Here is a 19,876-nt window from a genome sequence, read left to right on the forward strand (position 1 = left end):
ATGCCAGTAGCACCTCCTCTTCAGTCGTGACAAGGGAAATCCTCTCCAGAACTTACCAAATGTCTCCTGGAAAATAAAATTGCTCTGATTGAAGAGCTCTGCTGTGTTTTCCCTCTGTCCTGTTAATTTTCTGAAAATTGCATCTTGGATGAGTCTTAGTCTGATTCAGATTCAATTTTTAAATTTATTTTATTTATTGCTAAGACTACTTCCTAGGTGGCATGGGGACTTCCCTCTGGAGGCACCTAATGTTGGTAATTTCTCTTGTGATGTCAGCCACCCCGATGCCTGACGCTTAGATCCTTTATAAGGGAGTTGCAAAATGCTGACATTCCAATTCTGTCATCCCTTGGTCACTGATTTGTCAGAATATTTGTGTCAAGATATGTCTTGCCTCAGCAATGATTTGTTTGCCAGGATGGCTAGAATGGGAAAGGTCCCATGCAAGTTGGCCCATTTTTTTTCCGGGCTATCTTTTACCTACTAGCCAGTCTTCCCCATTTTTGCTATTTGGACACACTCTTCTCAGCTTTGAAGAAGCAGCTTATCAAATGAGACAGGACTAGTGTGGCCCTCCTGGCCTATCTCTGCCTGGAGTCAATCACTCCTATGCTGTCCTGGCTCAATGCCACTTACCACGTCAGGCATAATAATGTGCTCTCACGTCCTTCTTTCCCACTAGTCAGTGAGTAAAGCAAGGCTGTCTCACTCTTCTTTGCATCCCCACTGCATAGATTGGAACCAGGCAGCCTGATACCTGGGGAAGAGTGCAGGCTTTGCAGGGAGACAAACCTGGATCCATATTCCAAATCTGAAAAGGAGCTAGTGACTAATTCAAGTGAGGCACTCAAACTTTCTGTGTTTCAGTGTGTTCATTGTCAAAATAGAAAAAACGTCATTTCTCGCAGAGTTACTTCTAAGGGTCAAGTCATTTGGAAACAGTGTTCGTGGGATTCCTACTCAATATACACTTAAGGTTATTCTTTCCTATTGTAAGAGTAGCTTCTATTTACCCACTCACCATGTGCCAAGTCCTACTGTATAAAACCCTGTGTGCCTTCTCCTGTGATCCGCCTGCAGTGCCCACAGCCTATTACAGGTAAAGCATCAATGTCATAGGCAAATGATGCCTTTGAAACAGGTAATGGTCCTACCGGGAAGGTAATGGTTTGGGCTGTTAAAAGCAACATCAAAATAGGTAAAGAAAATGAGGCTTACCAAAGTTAAATATCTTTTCCTAAATTTCCAAGCTGATGTGGGTTGACTCTGCACTTAAACTCAGACCTTACTGATGGCAAAATTCAGGATATATATCCTGCCTTTAATTGGGTGTTACACCCTGAATAAATGAATGAATGACTAAATTAATAGATAATAAGAAGATGATACGAGGAGTTTATTAGCAAATAATTATTTCCTCCTAGACTGTCCTTTTTTTCTGGGAAGTCAGTTGAATCTGGAGCTTACATTTTACATGTGGGTCGAGGCTATCAGAGATAGCCCTGACTTCAGTGTGGACTTCTGAGAGAAGAGGAATACCAGGTGCCCAGTCTGACTTCTGCTACCGGTTGGCAGTATGGTTTGTATAAGCCTCACGTATGCTCAGATGCTACCTGGCACTTGTTTCTAACCAGCTGTTCACCCTCCTATGGTGAGGGGCTCACTGGGCCACCCAGTCCAATGGTGAGCACAGTGTCCTGGCAAGGGCTGGATCCCAGCCTTTTCCTCTGTCCTCTGCTGTTACCTGTTAAAGTGTGAACTTTCTATTTGACACCTGGGGACACCAAGCTCAGCTGAGCCCTGACTTGGCTAGATGTCAGGGTGCTACTGGCAGGAATTTAAACTCCCTCAACCCAGGGAGCCAGACTTTCCTGGAAAAGAATGTAGGTGGGCAAGCAGTTTGTGGTTTACTCCAGAGGTTGGGAATCTCCTGTCCATGGCCTCTGGGGAGGAATTCATTCAGATGGGAAGATGAGAGCCTGTTAGGCAGCTCCTGGAAAGGGCAGCCGCAGCACTGGGGAAGCAGTGGCCCTGTGCAGTGTCTGGAGGACTCAGTCCTCAGCACCTTCTCTCCCCTCTGCTTCCCCTCCCCAAAGACATGTGATGTGACTTCGCATAACATTTTCTTGAATTCATTCTGTGTTCACACTACAAATCACATCTATGTTTGCAACAAAAATTAATTCAGGACACATTATAGATACAATATAGCTGTTTGAAATTGATACGTTTTATTTTAGAATGTATTCAGAATGAAAGTTTTTGAGTAATGTGATCACTTTATGGTTTGGAAGATAAAACAAAACAAAAACAAAACTCAGGTTCTCTTGGGGGTGTTCAAGCCATTGATCCTGACAGATAACATTATATTTGATAGACAGCCAAAGTAGACCCCCATTTTGATAGGGCTGTATTACATAGTAGATGCTTTTTTTTTTTTTTTTTTTTGAGACAGAGTCTCGTTCTGTCACCCAGGCTGGAGTGCAGTGGCGAGGTATCGGCTCACTACCGCAAGCTCCCCGCCTCCTGGGTTCACGCCATTCTCCTGCCTCAGCCTCCTGAGTAGCTGGGACTACAGGCGCCCGCCACCATGCCTGGCTAATTTTTTTGTATTTTTAGTAGAGATGGAGTTTCGCTGTGTTAGCCAGGATGGTCTTGATCTCCTGACCTCGTGATCCGCCTGCCTTGGCCTCCCAAAGTGCTGGGATTACAGGCGTGAGCCACCGTGCCCAGCCCGGTAGATGCTCTTTACCTTCCCTGTGTAGGGCATTGTTTGATTGCCATTGCACTTAATGGCTCATCTGTGGAATATGTTTGTCTATTTCATACCAATATTCAGAACATGTAATCTGATGGATCGATTTAGGTATTTAAGAGAAATATTGAGGTACAGAATTTAGACAGATAGATGCATATAGTATTAACCATTATTGTATATTCAACATATATAAATTATTAAAATTGAATTTTGATACATGAAAGCAAATGATTTGAGAGATAGCTTTTACTGGTATGGTACAATAAAATACAACTCAATTTGGCAAGGATTTATTGAATGATGATTATATTCTAGGCACTACCATTGCGTAAATATGCTAGAGATACAAAGATGAATAAAGAAAGAAACCTTTCTTAATGAAGATCATGACGCATCAATAATCTAAGCATGTGAGGAAACAACCATAAAGGGAAATAATAGCAGGGAAAAGAATGGACAAATTAAACTACCAACTCAAAAATATCATGAGCAAAATGATTACTAAGAGCAAATCTGCGAAAACTCAAAACAAAGGAAGAGGTATTTTAATACTTGAATACAGAGCTCTTGAAAATGAATTAGAAATACCATTACTCCCATAGAAAGAGGGGAAGCAGCTAACAATACAATTAACCAAAATTGTATGCATGACTATACGCACATACACATACATGTACACGTGCTCACATGAAGAATTCAACTTGTTACTAATCAAAGAAAGATATTCAAGCAATGCATTTATCCCTTCAAAAATTTTGTTATTGTTATTGTGATGGGATGGGGGATTATAATGAGCATTTAAAAAATAATACTGGTGTGTTTGTTAATTAAAACATCTCTTCCAGAAAATACTCTGAAATATGTACATAGAGGTTTAAAAGTCTTACCTCTTTTGACCCAGTGGTTTCACTTCTAAGCACCCATTCTAAAGGAATAAGCATGAATGAAGACAGAGATTAATGCACAGGTTTTTTTTTTTGCATTTGTACTTATAATAGGAAAATGTTAAAACTACCGAGTAGCCCAGTAGTGGGGGTTGAATGGTTGTTTAGTTTACTGCACATCGGACAAGCAATTATGCAGCTATTAGAGGCAGAGCTCCCAGAGACTTCTCAGTGGAAATGCATGAAAATGCTCAGGGTTTATATTAAGTCAGGTACGACAGAAGAAGAAAAATCTCAATTGCGTTTAAAAATAGAAAACAAAATAGTTTAAGGAAATGCTTATTTTCTCATTTATACATTTTATTTTCTAAAATTTTGACACTAAGTCTGCATTATCTGATAATTAGAAAAAAAATCAAGAAGTAAAACTTAAAAATTATATGGAGAATCATAATGCAATTTGAGCTGAGAACTGTGCAAAGAAAAGAGATGTTTCCAGGAGATTGATCAATTGATTTCACTTGATGAAACAGTCAGAGAAAGCTAGAGAAAAGAGATGAATTTTTAAGGACGAAGGCATAATTTGCTCGGTTAGACAAGAAAGCAAGGCGGTTTCAAGAGCATAGGTTATGCATATGACAGAAGCATGAACATACCTGGCATGTTCAAGGGGTAAAATTGATCTGGTGTGACTGGGGCACACACTCTGCAGGCAGTCCAGAGGGGTCAACTGAATCAAGAAAGGTAGAGAGGAACAAGGCTGTGAGAAGCTTTTCATTCTCAGGCCATGCTAAAGAATTTGAGCATTAAAACCTAATCCTGGAGAATCGGAGACACAGCAGAATGCTGATTGGAACGCACACACGCACAAACACACACACACACATACACATGCACATGCATACACAATAGTGTAAGGTAAATTTTATTGCAAGAATCAAAGTAAAAGCATACATTCAAAATACTTTTTAGAAAACATCTTGAGAAAAAACATTAATTTTTTCATAATAAAATGCAAAGCAAACCACGATAGAAAAAAATGCATTTAAAAATAATATTTCCCCTCAACTCCTTTTTGTGCTTCAAGGCTTTCTGCCCTTAAATAGATCTGTCATAGAGGTTTTCTTGGTCAGCCACCCTGTAGCAAGTGTTCCGTCCCATCTGTCTACTAGTAGTCACTACTTAGATTGCAAACTTTGTGCAGAGAGGAGCTCTGTTGTATATGCCATTGTGTCTCTCACACCTGGTTCATAGGACATGCTCATTAATAGTTTCTTCCTGAATGGGTTTTGCAATGCCTTGCATATGAAAGGCTTTGTCAAAATTCATGAGGTGGACCTTGCTAATGACTCAGGCCACTTTTAGCTTCGGAATCAACACAGGCATATTAGGCTGGGGTAATTTCACTTTTCACATCCAAGTTAGTGTTTATTTTTAAATTATTGTTAAACTTGGAGACAAAAACAGCTGGATTATACATTGCTTACAGCCAGGCAGTCACCAGCCCCAGGTTCTGGTTGAGCTTCTGCCAAATTCCCCAAATGGCATTAGTTGCACATGGTTCCCTCAGTTTTCTCCCCTGTGAAGTGAGAATCTGGAGTTCGTCTGGGTTCCAGATTCCAGGAGCCTCCCACAGGAATCTCTACGGCTTACCTGTCTTGTGATTTCTAGTGCCTCATTCAGCAGAAAACAGCACCTGATAAATGCTTGATGACTTATTGATCAAAAAAATGTCTATTAGAGTAGAATTCTTTATATTTTTAGATGGGTTACACTGTCCTATGAAGTTTCTGGGAAGTTCTGGAAAAAATATCAGCTTCTTGCAGTGTGATGGGGATTGTATTCAATAATATCTTTAATGGGGGAAACCATGGTTTTCTTTGGGGGCTCTCTATACTCCTATTGGGGCAATGGTGTAATATGAATTAGTGTCTTCGCTGATGCTAATTCTAAAGCTTTCCTGTCACTACGGAGATATCACATATGCCTGATGCCACCAGAAGCACGAATGTATCACATGTCTCAAGCAAAAGGCAGAACATTTGAGCTCAGTAAACACAGTCACATTCATTCACTAGCAGGGATTTGTAAACTGTTTTTCTACACATGGAAATAGCAGCGTGAGGGCAAAATACTGTAAAGTCTTATAGCCAGACACCATCACAGATTGAGCTCTTGAAATTTCACTCTCAGTGTCAGGGAGGTTTCTTTGACTTTTCCATATTGTCAAAATATATGAAAGAAATTTCCTGCAGAATTAACAGAGGATGCGATTATTTGCTTTCAGTGGTAATTCACCTTGGCATAGTGGGGGAGGGTAAGGATTGCTAGGGCAAGTGATCATAGTTCACAAATCAGAGGATCAACCTAATTGCCAGCCTCTTCTTCAGAAACACTTAACCGTCTCTGTATTTCCACATCTGTGAATGAAGTCAATGCTGGTGTTAAGACACAGAGAGCCCACAAATGCATTTTTGGCTAACGTTAATTGAAGGGAAAATATTTGAGAAGAGTCTTCTTTATATTTGATGTGAAAACGTAAGCTGCAGCAAAGTCTTAGAGATGAACAGAATAGCAAAATATAGGATGTTTAATCTGTTTTATATGTTCCACCAAATATTTGCGAAACTTGATACTTCTGAGTCCTATAGCTGTGTAATGACCTAATATTTAATTTAAAAGGATTTCCCTTGTGAAGCATATTGTGTTGGTTGTAAAACCTGTATGTTTCCTTATAAGGTACCTATAGTTCACCTTTTCACTGTCTTGACTACAGGGAACATGGTAAGATACTGCGTAGGCGAGATGTGATGCAGCACTTGTTAACTTCTTTCTCTTTTCTCAGTTGCCATTGCGTTTTTGCATTTGAGTTCACATTTAGTTAGACTATGCAGTACAGTCATGTCCATGGCTATTAGTTATTCTCTTTATATCACAACTTCACTCTTCTGCACATGTGTCTCACAATAAGATTTGTTTTTATGCAGCTGTGAAAGGAAGCTACACACAATTGAGGAGCTTCTACATCATGCCAAGCTCAGTGCACTATTATCTCATTTTATCCACATGTAATCATCAGTAAAGATGCTTATGCTCATTTTATTTTCTCCAATAAGGAAACTAACATCTAGAGAGATCAAGTGATTTTCTGGTGTTCATATGTTAGCATGGCAGAGCCAGAAGTTACACATGCAGGTATCTTTACTATTTTGTGACCTTTGCAAAAGCACTGAAAGCCAATAGGATTTTTCTTTTTTTCTCTTGGAAATAACAAGATGCAGTGGAAAGTGTATGGGATGCCCAGTCAGGCCAGTCTGGGTGTCTTTTATACTCCTGATACGCCCTCGATGGGTTTTAGGAAGTTACCTGTAAACTCTCTTGGGCCTCAGTTGCCCCTGAGAAAAATGGGATTGATCAAAGCTCCCTGCTTTGGTGTCTCAGATTAGAAATATCATGTGCTAAAAAAGTGTGGCACATATACACCATGGAATACTAGGCAGCCATAAAAAAGGATGAGTTCTTGTCCTTTGCAGGGACATGGATTAAGCTGGAAACCATCATTCTCAGCAAATTAACACAGGAACAGAAAACCAAGCACCGCATGTTCTCACTCTTAAGTGGGAGTTGAACAATGAGGACACATGGACACAGGGAATATCACACACTGGGGTTTGTCGGGGAGTGGGGGGCTAGGGGAGGGATAGGATTAGGAGAAACACCTAGTGTAGATGACAGGTTGATGGGTGCAGCAAACCACCATGGCACGTGTATACCGATGTAAGAAACCTGCACGTTGTGCACGTGTATCCCAGGACTTAAAGTATTGAAAAAAATACCACGTGCTTCCAGGATGGGCTGGATCAAAGGGAGCCCACACTTGTTTCCACCTTTTTCTCCACCCAGTCTCCTTTTCTTCAGGCCATGAGACATCTATGAGGTTATTGATGGATGCTGCTGGTGGAGGAGCAGCTCAGTGAGCCTGAGGGAGGGAGGTTTTTTATTTATTTTTTTTCTTATTTGGTTTGTCAGCATCACCCTGTAAAAGAAAAGAACAACCAAAGAAGCAAAGGCAGTTATGCCTTTCAAGCTTAGATGCAGGAATTGAAAGAGGAGTTTGTGGGAGATAAATCAAAGAAAATTGACTAGAATAGATACAAATGAAATTTGAGTTTAACAAGTGCCGGAGTGGTGAGGCAGGATTTGGGATCCTCTTGCTGAAACACAATTACTGCACCTCAAGGGAGCTGGCTTGTTGGCAAACTCTCAAGGCACAGGTGCACTCATCTCCTTCTACTGGGACTGCAGCTCACAGCCCCTCCAGAGGCAGAGCTCTAGATAGTCAGTGAATGCTGCCTTCTTCCTACACATGCTCACCACATCCTTTATCAAAAAGAATAGGTACTGTGTATTAGACTCTGCCAATAAATCAGGTGTAAGGTATATCAGGCATTTGATTCCATTCAACATCTTAATCTTGATGACAGCCCTAAGAAGAAAACACAATCATTTATATGTTATGGATGAGACAACTTGGTCAGAGAGGTTCAACAACTTCCCTGGGGTCACACAGCTATTTGGGAGAGAGTTGGTGTATCCAATACCACATTGTCTACGCTGGCTGTGCAATAGCACATTGTCTGGGGGTGGCATCCTGGGAGCATTAGGATTTGCCTGCTTCATCAGAGGAGATAAATCTTCAGGGCTGTATTGCTTGTTATCGATAGAGTCTCCTGAAATACGCTTTGGCTGTCCTGTGAATGCCAGTGATTCAAAGATCCTTGCCAAAGGATCATCATAAATCCTGCTTAGACAGAGAAATCCCTAATGGAAGAAGGGTTCTTTGCATGGTCCCACAGCCTTGAGCATTAGTGTGGAGAAGAGGACAATTTGCAACAATGCTTGAGTGAGAGTCAAGAGGCCTATTTACATGGTCAGGGACACAGATTGTCCCGTAAGTAGGATTTGATGAAGAGAGCCCCCTCATCCCACATGGAGACAGGGAAACGGGCTTTAGGACAGTATTTTCTGAAAGGCCACTGCCACATGCAGAGTCCTCTAATCCTCTGCCTGAGTGACTCTGTTTCTTTCAGAGACAAGAAAGCTTGTCTGACATTCTGTCCCCCAGCATGGTGACAATTAAAGGCATGACTGAGAGCCATTCCTTTCAGGCCTACTTTCCCCCCATTTTTCCCTATCCCAGTCTAGCTGACAGACCAGGCTGGCAGTGCACACCCCCAAATGGTGGACTGATGAGCAGACTACCAGCCATGCAAGCCTTTCCTTCCATGAATTCAGCCTGATTATGTTTGCCAGGGTGTACTATGTGTAGGACACAGTGCCATGTTCTAGACAGTGTAAGATTTGAGAGAGGAGGAGGAACTCGTGTGTGTGTGTGTGCACGTGTGTGTGTGCATGTGTGTGCCTGTGTGTTTGGTAATTTCCAAGTATATACACTTTAATAGAGAATATTAACCATTTCTTCCACCTAAGGATGTAAGATGATTTAATATTTCTTTTACAATGTTTGCACTGTTCTGTATAATAATTAGGAAGAAGTTAAAGAGGAAAATACTATTTTGAATGTGGGTCTTTATCACTACCCAAACTCTTTCTTTTTCTTTCAGTTAAGTTGTTTTTATTCATTATTCTTCTCTCTCCTCTCCTCTTCTCTACCTCTGTCTGTCTGTTTGTCTCTCTCTGTGCACACACACATATTCTGGGGGAAGATATGGGCTTGGAAATAGGGAAAATTACACAATAGGGTACATCCACAGGAACTTGTCATAAATGTTCCAATTCTTGGGTGCTTTCTTGGGACTTTGGAAACAGTCATGCCATTGTTCACATATTGTGTGTGTGTGTATATATATGAATTATCTTACAGCAACAATCCTATAAGGCAGGCACTACTAGGATCACATTCTATGTAGAGAAACTAAGGTTCAGAGAAGTGAAGCCACTTGCCAGGGGGGTTGCACAGCTACCAAATGATGGAGCCTGGGTGTGAACCCTGAGTTTTTAAATCCAAAACTCTGAACTCTTGCTATTTCCTGCAGTTTTACTGAAGGGCAGTGACAGACAGTTAATTTGGGTATATTGAGCTGGCACTGTTTTGTTACTCTTAGCAGCAATGTGTCCCCTTTGGAGTCTGGGTTTTTTTGCACAGCTCTGTTCTCTGTGGCATTTCTAGCCCTGCTTCTGTAGCCATTCAAAAGAATAAGGGAATGAAAGTTAAATGAACTCCCCAAAGGGCAGTCACCAAGAGTCAATAGGTATTTGCTTTATTCTATTTGTTTGATTTAGAACAAAACAAAACAACAAATGTTCCCCGCCTCTGGGTCCAAGGACTTAGCCACAGCTTTAACAACAGCCATTAATAATGAAAGAGTTTCCAAGTTGTCTGAAAACAACCGTGACATCAAAAAGACAACCAAATGAAACTCAGGTGTTTGCTTCCCCTCCCCATTCTCCAAGCATCTCCTTTCTCCAAGGCCTTGCTTCTCCTGGTGCTGTCTGTGGACCAGTGGTGGCCTCACCATCACCTGGGCACTTGTTAGGCAGGACCTGGACCTCATCCCTTTTCCCAGACCTGCTGGAGCAGAGTCTGCATTTTAATAAGGTCCCCAAGTGACTTGTACATTACAGTGACAGAAGCACACTCTGAAGAAAGAGGAGGACTTACCTCCCACCCAGAGCTAGGTCTAGTTTGGGATGAGTGAGTCACTGGCCCAGGGTCCAAAATTTAAGAGGGTACCCAAAAAAGCAGTAATCAACAAAAGCAATATATTAAAAAGGAAGGCCGAGTGTGGTGGCTCACGCCTGTAACATCCCAGCACTTTGAGAGGCCAAGGCAGGTGGATCACTTGAGGCCAGGAGTTTGAAACCAGCCTGGCCAACATGGTGAAACCCCATCTCTACTAAAATTATAAAAAGTTAGCTGGATGTGTTGGCTCATACCTGTAATCCCAGCTACTCGGGAGGCTGAGGCATGAGAATCACATGCAGAGGCAAAGGTTGTAGTGAACCAAGATCATGCCATTTTACTCCAGCCTGGGTGGAAGAGGGAGACTCTGTCTCAAGTAAAAAAATAAAGTAATTAATTAATTAAATAAAATGAACTAGACAATTGCAGTCTTCTCCCTTCTGGATTTTTGGGGGAGAGGGCAGGGAAAGCTGATGGGGTCTAGGTTTCTTGTTTTCTCTAAATATTCGAATTTTCAGCAAGTGAAATTACATTGAGTTGTTTCCATTTTGGTCCACATACTTAGGTATTATTGGATTTTCAATAACTATGGTTAGACCCAAAAAATGTAGCATTGTAACCTAAGCATTTATTCTGCAAGGTCAGTTCAAATGGCCAACATAGATCACACTAATGATGATGATAATGATCAAGGTAGGTAGCCTTTATTAAGAGCTTGCTCTGTGCTAAGTGCATTGCCTGAATTAACTTATTTAATTTTTATAGGAACCCCCACATGGGAGGCATGCTCTAATCTCCATTTTAGCAGTGAGTTGATGGAGGTATGCAGAGGTTGGGTAGTTGGTTTAAGGTTATCCAGCTAGTGACTAGAACAGGTTGGATCAGGCAGCTTGCCCAGAGCCCACTCTCTTTACTACTTTACAGTATACAAGACAATAGTGTAAAATAAATTTAAATTGTATTTAAAGTTCTAAAGCAATTTTATGCATCCTTTTCTTCAATATACAAGTATTTCACTGCCAAGTATGTTTCCATTCTGAAAAATCTACCCCTTTAGGTTTTTAAATTAAAAATACTACCTAAAACAATAAGAGTAATAGATAGATCATGGCACTTACTTTTTAAAAATGTCCATAAAATTTTGGCTGCCAATTTAAAAAAAAAATTGGACAAGAAGATGCTGTTAGTTCAAGGGAAGACAAGTAGTTCGAGGTCCTCCCTTTTGGATTGGGACTCTGCCATGGGCTGGGGGTACCATGAGCCTGGTGGGCACGATGTGATCCTGCCTGTGCCGGACTTGGCTTCTTCTCTGCCTGTTTTGTAGCAACCACTGCGCTTGCCTTTCTTGCTTGTGTCTGTGTGGGTCTCATTAGCAGTGGGTGTGTGTCTTACCACAGTGGCTCATTCACAGGGCTGCTGGCAGTGCCAGGGATCAGGAGCCGCCTCTCCATCTGTCCAGAACAAAGCTGGGCTGAGCCCTCTCACGGTCCTGTGGCCCTTGGTCTCCCCACATGAGGTGTCCCGAGATTGAAGAGAGAAGGTGCCTCCTGGCGATGGCATTGCCAAGGCTAGAATCTGCCTCTCAAGGAAGTCCCTCGGCGGCCAGCTGCTGTACCGTGACCTTCGTGATGGTGGAGTGAGTAGGCACTGGAATCAATAAGCCTGGCCTCTCCATCTGCCAGCCTGAATGCAGGTGCCAGTTACTACTGCCCAGCACGGACGAGGGACAGGAACCGTGGCGCATAGATCCCAGCAAAGGGGATTGGCTTTTGTGGACACAAGCTTGAGGTTGGCAGTGCCGTTTTATTTATGTCCTGTCCCTGCTGTAACAGCTGCCGCCTCTGTACGCCTTTGCTCTTTCTGTACTTTCGGCTCGGGTCACGATCTTCCTTTGATTCGGGGTTTGTGTTTATTCCAGCCTGGTTGCTGCTGCCAGAGCCATGGCTCAACGGCTTGGCCTGGACTGTTGATCCGCATGTCAGGAGTTTCCAAAAGTTTGTTCCGGTCTATCTTTGAGAGAAATAGCATGGACTGGATCCCATCGCCAGATTGTGGTGTCTGGGGACACGCGCTTGGGGCACTATTTCCATCTTCTGTCTTTGTCTGGTCTCCTCCTCATTAAATCTTCCTGGGTCTGTGGAGCTGACTACCAATTGGTGCCTGACCTAGTTACAGAGAGCCAGTACGTAACCCCTTACTCATCACCATAAATGGATCATAACGGTTTCACTGTGATTCACAGTGGACTCTGCTATTTTAGAGTCATTTCTCCCTTTTTGGAGTTTGCGCATGGGGGTGTATGTGCATATATTTATGCATGCATGTGTGTATGCACGCGTTTGTGTGTGTGTGTGTGTGTGTGTGTGTTGTGCAGCTGCCTAAATTAAGCTGGCATTTTCCGTTGCTATGTGGGGACTCTGCTTTTGGAAAACACTTCTGTGGCATTGTATGGAATCGTTAACAGGCCTGCTGGTTTTCCTGCCTCGACCTCCTTTCATTTTCCACTGGGAGTACTTTCCCTCCAGCATAGGTTCTCACATTTTCTGCTCATGGTGTCAGCTCTGTGGCCACTCTTCTGCCAAAGGGCACCAGGGAGTTCCTCAAAGGACCTTTTGAACTGTTTGATCAATGAATGAAGAGTTCAGTCGGACAGTGACGAGGACAGCACATACCCCTGATTGGTCCCTGCCTCAGAATTGCTGGGCATGACTCATGCATTTGGCTCTTGCCTCTGCTGATCTCACAAGCCATGTGGGAGGTTGGTTTTTTTCAGCGCCTCTCAGAGTCTGTGACCTTTTCATCACCATTTTGCCTTGCATTTTGAAAAATACTCTCCCTGAACAAATTGTGTTGATAAAGTAACAACCAATTCCTTTTCCTATTTTTAATTATTCATTTGTACCTATTTTCTAATCAGAGTTTCTAATCAGTATGAGTTAATCAGAGTTAACATTTATTTATTTACTGAGCACCTTCTGTGTGTCTGACCTACACCAGGTGCTGGCACTAGGAAAGTGAACAAGATTCAGTCTTAGCAGGGGTTTCCAATGCATAGTAATATTTCTGTTAATTCACATTAATTTGGGTAAAATTTATTGCTCACCCATGGCATGTTTGGGGTGGTGCCAAGTACCTTATGTATACCCATTCTTTAATCTTCAGGCCAATGCTGTGAGTTTGCCATTAGAGATACCACTTTACAGATGTGGAGACTGAAACTTGTACAGTTGAGTAGAGTCACTCACTGAAAGTCACACATTCAATTACAGGGTAGAGGCAGGATTTGAACCCTGGATTTTCAGACTCCAAAACCTCCCCCATGGAGATTATAGTCACCAGCTCCCTGCATTACTTCCTTCACTCTCCTACGGGATAGGTGTTTGCTTTTGTGGGCATGAGGAGTGTCCTATGTTCTCTCCATGTTCCGTGGCTTTTAGTTTAGTGTGAGGTGTCTGAATATCCTGGATACAAATGAGTTTGTTGCCCCATAAAATAACGGAGCTTCTAGCTTTCTAAGATTTCAAAATTACTTACCTCTTGATTGTTTAGATGGGGAAAGTGAGGCTCTGAATGCACAGGGATTTGCCGCAATCGTACAGTGGCAGGGTCTGGACTTAAACTCAGCAACTCTGATCTACAGGCTGATGGGGTTATTGGCTAATTTATTCTGAGTGAGATGGCAAATCTCAAGAGTTCTCCTGGGAAATTCTATCCAGGTTTGAGGTCAGAGCAGCCAAAATTAGATACAATGCAAGCTCATGAGGGGCGAGGTGCTAATCTTGTTCATCACTGTGTCCCTGGTCCCCAGCACAGTCTTATGGTGCAGTTGGTGGTCAACTGAAGTGTGTTGGAGGAATAAACTGGATGAAATGAAAGGGGCTTCCAGGGAGAACCTTCTAAGATTCGTGCTATGGGACTGGTAGTTGCTTACCTTTCTTCCTGGGTTCTCTTAACCCAAGAGAGTATTTTAGACTCAAATTGATGGTGTCAGTATTTAATTTGACACTTCGATGATTCAGCCATTTTCAGCAGAAAAACAGCCATTTTTCTGTTTCTATTTTGGAATAAATCGGCCTGTTCTTTGGGCATCTCTGGGCAGAGTAGTTTTTCCTGGCTGTACAAAAAAAGAGGATGCTCAGGTATCAGTATTGGTACCCAAGCTCACTTTAGATATGGCCAGCTCAGGTGTCTATGTTGCAAAACAGGTACTCCATGTGTCACGAAGTGACTACAAGATTAAAAAGTGTTTCCAGAACAGACAATACCTTAACCATTATATTAGAAATAAAGAAGAAGAGAGGAAAGAATTCACCCAGAATTCATTCACTCTGACTCACGAATTGTCCTTATTTTCTTCCTCCTACTATTCAAATTAGACAGAAATATTTTTACATTATTGTAATTGGAGTCAAGATTTGACGTCATAATGAACCATGTGGAAATAGTCCCAAGTATTTTCCCATGTTTCTTTATAAGTCACAGCATTGTGACTTTGGGGAAAGCCTGCTATTCCATGCACAGCATGTATTGTGTTTTACTTAAACATGCTCCTATTACAACAAGGCAATTGTAACTTTATGGGAATGTAAAAAAGTGTTTCTTGTTGGCAATATGGGTGAAACTTAATGAGATTATTCAAAGAATTGCAATACCGACAAGGTCCTTTACTTCAAGTGGGTTATTCTGTTTGGAGTCAGCCTAATGCTGTGTTTTCCTAATGAAATAAGAATACTTAAAACATGCATAGGGAAACATCAAATTAGTCAATATTAGAATTCTTTTTGTTCTTTTTCTATTTTTTATAATTTAAATAATTAAGATGACATTGAAATCAAGCATCTTTCATAATTGCAAAGAGCATTTTTCTTATTTCTGAAAATGGGTGGCATTTAACTGAAAGACAAAACAAGAACATCAATAAGAAATTAAAGCAAATGGCTTAGAAGTGCTAACCTGGTCTTTAATTTCTTCGGGTTTCTTTGGGAAAAACCACTAGAAAAGCAGAACACTGTTCAAGTAAATCCATCTACTAACTTTCAGGTCAAACCTGTTAGGATTAGTTCTTTAATGAGGTTACAGGGTTTTGGGCGATGAGTGTGCAGAAATGATCTGGTAATGAGCTGACTTTGAAGAGAAGGTTGAGAGAGGTTTCATTAACTCTGTTTGCATCATAATTTGGCAAGGTCACTGGAGAGAGTCTTCTTTAGGCCACTAAAAATAGACAGTCTCATAGATCCAATCATGTCATCATCTCTCTCTCTCTCTCTCTTTTTTTTTCTGTAGTCATATCTTATTTTGGGAGCTCCTTTCATTCTTCTCACCCACCTGCCTCCTCTGGAACCCTGCGATTGCTTTGTTTAAGACACTGCCTCCTTGTGTGCTGAGGAAGAGAGGAAAGACAGGGCATTTCAGGCCCCTCACTCACCTGATTACTTTATGTTGCAGTTTCCCTTCCTCCCTCCTTCCCTCTTTCCCTTCTTCTTTCCCTTCTTCTCTCATTTCCTTCCTTTCTTCCTTTCCTTTTTTCTCTCTTCCTTTGTCCCTCCCTCTCTCCCTGCACCCTCGCTCCCTCCTTCCATCCCTCCCTCCTTTCTTTCTTCTCTCTCTCCTTCTCTCCCTGCCCCCTCCCTCCCTTCCTCCTTCCCTCCCTGCTTTCCCTCTTCTCTCTCTCCCTCCCTTTCTCCCTCCCTCCCTTGGTTCCTTCCTCCCTCCCTTCCTCCTTTCATTTCTCCCTCCCTCCCTCCTTCCCTTCCTTCCTTCCTTCCTCTCTCCCTCCCTTTCTCCCTTCCTTTCTCCCTCCCTTTCTCCAATACTTCCTCCCTCTGTTCCTTTCTCCCTCCCTTCATCCTTCCTTCTTTCCTTCCTCTCTCCCTCCCTCCCTTCCCTCCATTCCTTTCTTCCTCCCTCCCTTCCTCCCTTTCTTCTCTTCTCCCTTCTTTCCTCCCTTCTCTTTCTCTGTCTCACCTTTACATAGATCCCAATTCTGTGTGTCAGTGTGCATAGAAATACTTGATATACAATTATTTAAAAAGTAAAAACAATGAATGAATGAATGAGCTCCATTTCAAAGTAAAAAGAATGAATGAGCAACAAAGAAGACAAAACAATGAATGAATGAGCACAATTTCAAAGTAAAAACAGTGAATGAATGAATGAATGAATGGGAAACAAAGAAGAGAAAATTTTTGAGAGAATGGTGGGGCTAGAAAGACTCTGCTTCCCTCGAAAGCATACTTCGCTACTATTTTAATACCTCCTTCTTTCACACTCTTGTACCCCCACTGCCAAATATGTGCTCCACTTACATCGTGTATGTGTTCTATCTATGCCTCGTCATCTGTCTGTGGTTGTATGCATCTGCCCATATCTAAACATATACATCTGTTCTGAATGAGGTTCTGTAAAAATTCAAAGGATTCATTTAACTCCTGGATTCGTCGTTTCTGTTTCTTCTCCTGTTGATTCTTTGAATTTCATGCAGGTTTTGGTAAAGAAAATTCTTACCCTAACCTCTAAAACATATAGAATGGATAAAGTAGAGCTTCTGTGGATTAAATAGAAGAAAGGAGAAAGTTGTTGGAATCTGAAGAAATCTCCCTCCAGCTCTCCCCACCACACTACAGCCCCTGCAACAGCCTTTGGGATACCCCAGGAATACCACTCTTTGCCAAGGACAGTTAGTAAAATCACTAGATTAGATCACTGCTGAGTTTTCATTTGGCTCTTACATCCTATGATTTGTGATGTCTCTCAAACTTTAAGTCCAGGTCTCTGTGTTTATGATTTGCAGCAAATGCAGGTGATTCCAAAGTAGGTACCATAGGAGCTATAAACATGATGCAGATGACAGAGTTTCTGCTTTTCATAACCTCACAGGGACTGGAGGTGCAGGCAGACAGTTGGGAAAATGGTTTCTTAAAACAACAAAATGTTCAAACACACAAGAGCGGAATGACTGATAAAAGTTGTTGTAAGTCATAGTTGTTGCCTCTCATTTCATCAAATAGTTACTGAGCATCAGTTATGTGCTGGCCACATGTGTATTGGTTTAAAGAGGTCCTAAGAAGATATGATTCCCTCTCTGTTTTATTAACGTTTTAAAATTTTCTTTGTGTAAGTTATCCTTATCTAATTCTTTGCTGCTAATTTTTCTGTTTACTTTTTAACTCTACCAGAGGCTGAACACTCTGTAAAGAGAACAATCTTACCTGTTTGGTATCCAGGGATTTGACTGATGCCTGGCACATAATAGATGCTCAAGAAACATCTGCTAACAGAATTACACTGTGTCGTTATCTCCACCAATCACAGTGGTTGGTGGAGATGATGCCACAGTGTAAGCTTTGTATGTGTGTGTAGTTGAAAAGGTGGACTGTCAGGAGGTGATATTTGGCCAAGACCTTAAAAGACAAGGATAAGTTTGTGAAAAAGGAAGAGGAAGAGATATTCGGTTCAGAGGCAAAAGTAGGAATGAAGGAGGCAGAGTGAAACAATATGGTAAGTTGAGGCAAAGCAATGGGTTCCTAGAAGAAGCTTCCCCAGGTGAAGCTGAAGACCAGTGAGGCTCACTAATGAAGGGCTTTCCCTGAGGGCAGAATGGAGTAGTGCTTAAGAGAGGATGCTCTGGAGTCAGATTGCATGGATGTGAATCCCTACAAGCAAGGCAGGTGGCATCAATAACTCACCCTCTCCATCTTAGATTTCTCCACTTTCAAATAGGGGTTATCTATGTAACACTCCACTTTAGCACAGTATCTGGAACATAGCAGGCTTGGCTATTGTTAAAAGTAGAGGAGACCAATCCAAGGAGACCTTGAGGGCTTTGCAACCGGGAGTGGCATGAGCAGGCCCCTGGTTTAGGGTGTGCCTGTAGCAGCCGTGTGAAAGATGGGCTGGCTCTCAGGTCTCCCTGGCAGAAAGATGCTCTTGAGTATCTTCCTCTATCTCCTTCCTTCACCTGTGTGGGCCAGTGTTGCTGTTCTAAGTGGCCCAATAATTATCTTTCCACTATGTTTAAGAATGTTGCTTCGTGTCTTGCACAGGGTTGTCTCTGTGAGAACCAATGGGATAAATAGTATGCCGGCATCAGTACCCAGAATGGCTGCAATCCAGCTGAGCACCAGTTTTATCTTCATGGGTGCTGTGGTCCTGTGCCAGGTCGTGTGTCCCAGTCCCTTTTGTGAGGCGGCCCTTGCAACTAATATGACTTCATAGCCCAAGCTTTGCATATGACCTTCATTCAAATTATTTCATGTTGTTCTTTCTCCTTTTCACATTTTTAGTATTCAAAATAGTCTTATATGTGTTTGTACTGTATGCACCTTTGTAGGCGGCCTGAAATTCCCTTTGGAATAAAACAGCATATTGGTAAAATGCACAGCATGAGTCACAGGGAGGGGCATGAGGTGGAGAGTGGGCCGGGTGAGTCTTCAACCTAGTTTCTTTGTGAAGACCTACTTTCTGTAGGGCTTTAGACTCTGCTCCCTCCCCCACCACCATGTCGGAACTGGCATTTGTCTCTCCCTAGGATTCCTTCTCTTTCCTTGGAAGAGAACTGTGATCATTTTTTTGCAGTCCCCTCGCATAGCTGACCTGACCTGTGATATTAATGAAGATGTGGTGCAGAGACCCTGGGACGCTGGAGGCAGGGTCTGGGGCGGATTAGATGCTGTAGACACCGCTCCTCACCTGTGTCCCCCTTGGGCCTCCATCTCCCTGTCCATAAAATAATTGTGGTGCCATGGATCTGTGTTCCTCACCTCTCAGTCATTCAGGTTTTGTCTTCCCTAATATCTGGATACGATTAACGTTGTTATTTACTTAATATTTTCTTTTGACTCCTTCTACTTTCTGCTATTTAAAAAAATATTTTTGAAGAAAATTATATTGTTCTAATTTCTGGCAAGCCAGTATCTCGTCATAAATATGAGGCAGTCAAAAAACAGATACAATTAAAAGGAAACAACATAATTGAATCCTCTCTGAGCCTGAGACTGCCTTGTCTTTGTTAAAAAAAAGGTTTGTTCAGGAATCACTGCAAACAGAGACTTTCTCTTTACTGACATCAGGACTGAGAAAGAATTGAAAAAGGTATGTCTCTATTTCCCCCATTTATTGTCACTGAAGGCCAGTAATCTGGCAATTGGTGGGGCCACTCTTGTGTCAGGTATTGCATTAATTTCTTTATGTTAAGTCTTTGTAACAGAACCCTGATAACAGAACCCTGATGGTATTGACTTATATTTAGTGAACAGTAAATTTGTGTCAGAAACAATAATGTGATTTGCACATATTATCACCTCTGTGCTTGCCACAGGAATGAGGTGTTATGATGCTCATTTTACAGATAAGGAAACAGAGTCCTAAGCCACAGAACTGACGAGTCATAGACACCCAAACAGGAATCAGCTTGCAGCTGCATCTTATGCCAAAGTCTTTCTGATTCCACAACTTGGCCCCTTGGCTTGCTGGGGGACATGCATCTTTGGTTTGGCTCCTAGATAAGGTCCTCTGGGCCTTCTCTGAGGACCA

General features: G+C 42.0%; 1 protein-coding gene across 1 annotated transcript in view; it reads left to right on the top strand.

Annotated features, from left to right (window-relative positions):
• Positions 1–12,068: 12,068 nt before the first annotated feature.
• The window catches only part of CDH11 (cadherin 11), a 127,515-nt gene continuing 119,707 nt past the window's right edge, over positions 12,069–19,876 (top strand). Inside the window, exon 1 of the mRNA XM_055298713.2 lies at positions 12,069–12,133. The gene's annotated coding sequence lies outside the window, so the exon portion shown is untranslated. The remainder of the gene's footprint in view (positions 12,134–19,876) is intronic.

This window comes from Symphalangus syndactylus, chromosome 11, assembly GCF_028878055.3.
Source record: "Symphalangus syndactylus isolate Jambi chromosome 11, NHGRI_mSymSyn1-v2.1_pri, whole genome shotgun sequence".
Taxonomy (NCBI): Eukaryota; Metazoa; Chordata; class Mammalia; order Primates; family Hylobatidae; genus Symphalangus; species Symphalangus syndactylus.